Source organism: Alexandromys fortis, unplaced genomic scaffold, assembly GCF_014885135.2.
Source record: "Alexandromys fortis isolate MF-2015 unplaced genomic scaffold, M_Fortis_MF-2015_v1.1 scaffold_26, whole genome shotgun sequence".
Lineage (NCBI taxonomy): Eukaryota > Metazoa > Chordata > Mammalia > Rodentia > Cricetidae > Alexandromys > Alexandromys fortis.
Genome location: NW_026067894.1, coordinates 11,589,199 through 11,594,182, shown reverse-complemented (window position 1 = coordinate 11,594,182; position 4,984 = coordinate 11,589,199). Strand labels below are relative to the sequence as shown.

The 4,984-nt window shown below is 49.2% G+C and overlaps 1 long non-coding RNA gene across 1 annotated transcript; it reads right to left on the bottom strand.

Annotated features, from left to right (window-relative positions):
* Positions 1 to 784: 784 nt before the first annotated feature.
* LOC126508959 (uncharacterized) lies at positions 785 to 4,765 on the bottom strand. Its single transcript, XR_007594013.1, has 4 exons — positions 4,538 to 4,765; positions 1,887 to 2,075; positions 1,274 to 1,361; positions 785 to 901 (listed from the first exon to the last, which is right to left on the bottom strand). It is a non-coding gene; the product is annotated as an uncharacterized lncRNA (long non-coding RNA).
* Between the last annotated feature and the right edge of the window lie 219 nt (positions 4,766 to 4,984).

Here is a 4,984-nt window from a genome sequence, read left to right as displayed (position 1 = left end):
GTGTAGCCAAGGCTAGCCTGAATTCCTGACCTTCTAACCTTCACCTCCTGCATGGTGGGATTGTAGGCATGTTTCACCATACCCGAACAAAACCGCTGATCTGTTTTGTTGTTGTTTAGACTGTTTTATTATTTACTTCGCATACGTGTCTGTGTAAGGGTGTGTGCACATGAGTGTAGGAGCCAAAGGAGGCCAGAAGAGACCTTTGGATTCCGGAGCTGGAGTTACAAGTGGTTGTGAACTTTGAAATGGGTGCTGGGAACCAGACTTAGATCCTCTGAAGAACAGCGAGCACACTCATCTACCAGGTACAAAGTTCTAGGTTCACCACTGGGGAACACTATCTAAATAGCGTGTAGTGGGGTACACCTGTAATTCCAGTACCTGGGAGGTTGTGGGAAGAGGATCAGGAGTTGAAGGTTATCCTTGGCTGCAGGGTGAGTTGGAAGCCAGCCTGGGAAGTGTGAGAGACCTTGTCTCAAACAACAAAACCAAACCCAGAGCTGGAGAAATGGCTCAGCGGGTGAGAACCCTACTGTATGAGCATGGAGCTGAGTATGGGCGGGCATGCCTGTGTCCCCGAGCTGTGGGGATGGGCAGGAGGCTCACTGGGGCTTGCTGGAGACTGTAGCCTACATCCAGGTCCAGGGGGAGACCTCGTCTCAGGAATAAGGCGAAGTGGTGATAGAGGGCAATGTTCTGCACCCTCCTCTGGCCTCTGAGGGTGCAGATGCTTGTTCACCCCCCCCACACGTGTGCATATACTACACACAGAAAATTGATACCGAACATTTATTAGTAGAGTCAGAAGTTTCTTTGAGTGCCTCTGAGACCAGCCACCGTCGTTGGAAAGTGACAACTGATTGAGTCTTGTGTCCTCCAGGCTCCTCTTCCTGAGTGTCTGTACAGATGTGAACATTTGGTAGTGACCCTTTTGTGTGTGAGCAAGAGCTCAGACTGTGTGGTGTGGGTTTTGTTTTGTTTTGTTTTGAGGCTCTGTGTCATTTGAACCCGAGCCTTTCCAGGCTGGTGCACACTGTTCTGCATGAGCTCTGCCCTTCCTGACCCTGCGTCAGAGCCATCGATAGCTCTGTCATAGCCATGGGCACTGAGATGAGAGGATGGGCAGGGACTTCCTTTTCTCACTTCCAGCCACTGGAGGGTACTGAGAGCTGCCACTCAGCCCCTCTTTGCCTGATGACCCAAGCAAGTGCCTTCGCCTTCCGGGATGTCACTCTTTTCTTTGGAGCCTGTGGGTATTAATAATACTTACCTTGTGGGGTGGTGGCGAGGAGTCAGTGCGATGACACATTTGGCATTTAACTCGATGCTTGTCACGAGAAAGCTGCTCCAGGATGTTCCTGAAAATACGCAGCAAGGGATGCTGGGGGTGGGGTTCCTGGTATGTTGGGCTTCTCCCCGCTTCAGACAACTTGCTTGGATTGGACTCCGGGATTGGCATGACTAGGGCTCCAGTGCTTTCAGGGTAGCTTGTTGGAATGCAGCAGCGTAACCAGGTCTCCTGCCTGACTGGATACAGCCCACAACTGCGTGATGCTCCCCTGCCCCATCCTTGATACTGCGGCATAGCCTGTCATCCCACAGCTGCCCAAACAACCCGTTTCCATGGAAACTAGTGCCAGCTGCAGGAGAAGAATTGGGGCTGGGTTGTGACAGGGACAGGCAGTGGGTGGTTGAGGACAAGGCTGAGTGGGGTGTGGACAAGCATGGGCACTGAGCCCAGCGAGTCATCTGCCAGAGCCCCTGGGGGACCCAGAATTTTTCCTTGGAGGTTGCCTGGGTGGAAGCAGGAGCAGACTGAAGAGTTCAAGGTCAGGCTCTCAGTACACAGAAACTCCAGGTGGAGACTTCTGAGTTATAGTTACCTTCTCTGTGAGAGAGATCCATCCCCTCAGCCCGAAGACCGCTGAGCTCTGACAGGAGAGTTAGGCCACGTTGTGTTCTGCCTTGAAACTGAAAGTCTTGGAGGGGGCAGGGACAGGGAGGAGGGTGTCAGGGTGCCATTCTCCTCTCGGTTTGTCGCTCTGCAGTCTGTAGAGAGGTCAGGAGCTGCTCTGGAAATGGAGTAGAAGGGGATATGGGGAGGGCGGCCCTGCCAGTTTGTCCTCGTCCCTTGGGATGCTCACCGTAGCTCCTCTGGCCTGACCCAGACACCCTCGCACAAGGTGCAGTCCAGAGATGCCAAGTGTCAGGAGGCAGGGAGGGAGGAGAGAGTGTGCCCAGTGGATGACCTAAGAAGAGCTTGTTTATCTGGGAATGTAGCTCAGGGGTAGAGTCCTGATCTAGCATGCACAAGGCCCTGGGTTCAATTCCCAGTTCTGCAGTCAACCAACCACCAATTTCTCTCTCCCTTCCTCAGCCCAGCTTTTCATGTGTGTTTGTGATACAGAGCCTCATGTATCCCAGGCTGGCCTCAAATGTGCTGTGGAGCCAAGGATGACTTTGAACTTCTGAGCCTCCTGCCGGGATTACAGGCCTATGTACCAAGTCTGGCTTGTCAGGTGCTGTGGACTGAACCTAACGCTTTTTGGGAGCTGAGCAAACACTCTACCAGCCAAGCTGCCTCCCAGCCCCCAGTTCTTTTTATTAGTGAATTTCTTTGCTCTGTCAGGAACTTCACACACATCATCTCATTTAATCCTCACAGGAGCATGAGAAGCCACTGTTAATCTCCCTATTCAACTGACAGAGGAAAATTGGCTTTCAGAGGTTATGGACTCCCTCGAGCTTACATGACCACAAGGGGTGGGAAATCAACACATATAAACCATAGGTTGTAAGTGGTGGCCGGCTGATGTGTTTTGGCTCATGAATTGGCTGTGCCACCTAGCACGTAAGCAAACATGGCTATATGCTTTTGAATTGCTTATGGTGGTGTGTCAAAGTTAAGCAGTTCTGACAGTGACCATATAGCCAACATCAAAGATTTTTTTTCTTTAATCCGGTACTGGTTAGGTGGTCAGCACAGATTTTTGTCAGGGATGGCTAGTTCGGTAGAAGGAAGTGTGTAGTGTACACTGAGCTCGGCTCCTTTCTGTACATAAACAACGGTGTGTTTTAAAGATCGAGGACAAGGAACGGGACAGGCAGGGACTTGGTCAAGGAAGTGAAAATCCCAGATTGCTGGTTGGTTATAGTGTCTGCAGAGTAATTTGTCGTGTAGATGACAGATATCAAGCCTAGGAGCTGGGCCCTTCAGATATTGGCAGGGATAAACCGTGAACTTGAGGGGCACCCTTGGTTTTCCTCAGACAGGTAATTTAAGTCTAGGGCCATCTTAGGGATATAGTCTTGAGCTTTTAAGTCCTTATAGACATAAGTTTGAGACCTCGTTTAGAGGAGCACTCGAAGGGACCTGCATAGAGTTTGGTCAGTGAGTCTTTGTCGCTGGCTGTGTTTTCTCTGTAGCCCTTGACTGAAAATGATTTCTGAAGCCCTGTGTGCTCTCACTCAACGAGAGCCACCAAGTGTCACTTTACCTTTAAGCTGGCAACAATTCCGTCAGTATTAACAATTGAATATTCATTTGGTACCAGCCTTCCAGTAGATGCTCATTCAGTCTATCTAATTAATTAATTAATATTATTTTCAGACATGGTTTTATTTTTCCCGGGTTGGCCTAGAGCCGTTAATGAAATGGACCACTTTGAGACAAGGGTCTCGTGTAGCCCTGACCGGTCTGAATCTCAGTACGTAGATGAGAATGACATTGAACTCCTGAAGCTCCTAAGTGCTGGGATTACAGGAGTGAACCACTCTGCCTGGCTTATGTGCTGGGGATGGAACCTAGGGCTTCATGAATGCTGGGCAAGCACCTTACAACTGATCTATGTCCCCAGTCTGACCTTGAACTCAGATCCTCCTCTTCCCTCCTCCTGATTACCTGTGTGCATCCCTGTACCCGGTTTATGTGGTGCTGGGGATGGAACCAGGGCTTTGTGCATGCTAGGTGAGTAGTCTACCTACTGACTTACACTAATTCTAATGTGTGTTTATGTATGCATATATACTATAATATATATTATTTTTGAGATAGGGTCTCCCTGTGTAGACCAGGCTGGCCTCAAGCTCATCTTCCACCAGCCTCTGCCTCCTTAGTGCTAGGATAAAGGTGAAGCATGCCCCACCATGTCTGTTCCTGATTATCTTTATAGTTTGCCTTTTAACGTTGGATCCAAACGAAGTCTGGACCTTTTAGGTGGTTGGTAAATCCTTCATGTTTCCTCTAACCCACGTGCTCTCCCTGACTCTTGTTTTGTTTTCTAGCAAGACGAAGAAATGAGGTTCTTTATTCTATAATTGATTGCATTCCTGTTCCATAATTAAACATGGTCCTTGTGTGTGCTTTCCCATTTCTGTGAAAAATACTGGAGAAGAGCCACCCCAGGGAGGATTTATTTTGGCATGGGACTTCAGAGGTTTTCGTCCACCATGGCAGGGAGGTCAGGGTGGAGCAGAGTGGGCACACGGTGACCAGGAATTGGATGGATCACCCTCGCTACAGACTTCCTCTTACCCCTTTGTTCCATCTAGGCTTCCAGCCAATGGGATGGTGGTGGTCACAGTTAGGATGGTCCTCCTGCCATGAGTTCATCTTCTCACAGGCCTCTCGGAAGTGTGTTTTGCATGCTGTTCCAGTGTCTCTCAGTACAGTCAGGCTGCAGCCAACCAACTTCCTCCCTCTTCCATTCCCGATCGTCTCTGTAAAATGGTGTTCGAATCAGTTCAGCGAGAATTAGGCGCCACTTCTTGGTGGTGGTGTGCGCTTTCGTCAGAGGCCCACACTATCCACTTTTGATGCTTTTCTGATGCGGTAACTTTAAAAATTGCAATGTCTGGCTGTGGCTGGCATAAAAAAACGCAATTGATTTTCGCTTATTGATTTTGTATGTAGGAATCTTGCTGAACTCTTACTAATTCATGTAATTTATCTGTTTGGTTGTTCCTGTGTTCTGTAGAAACA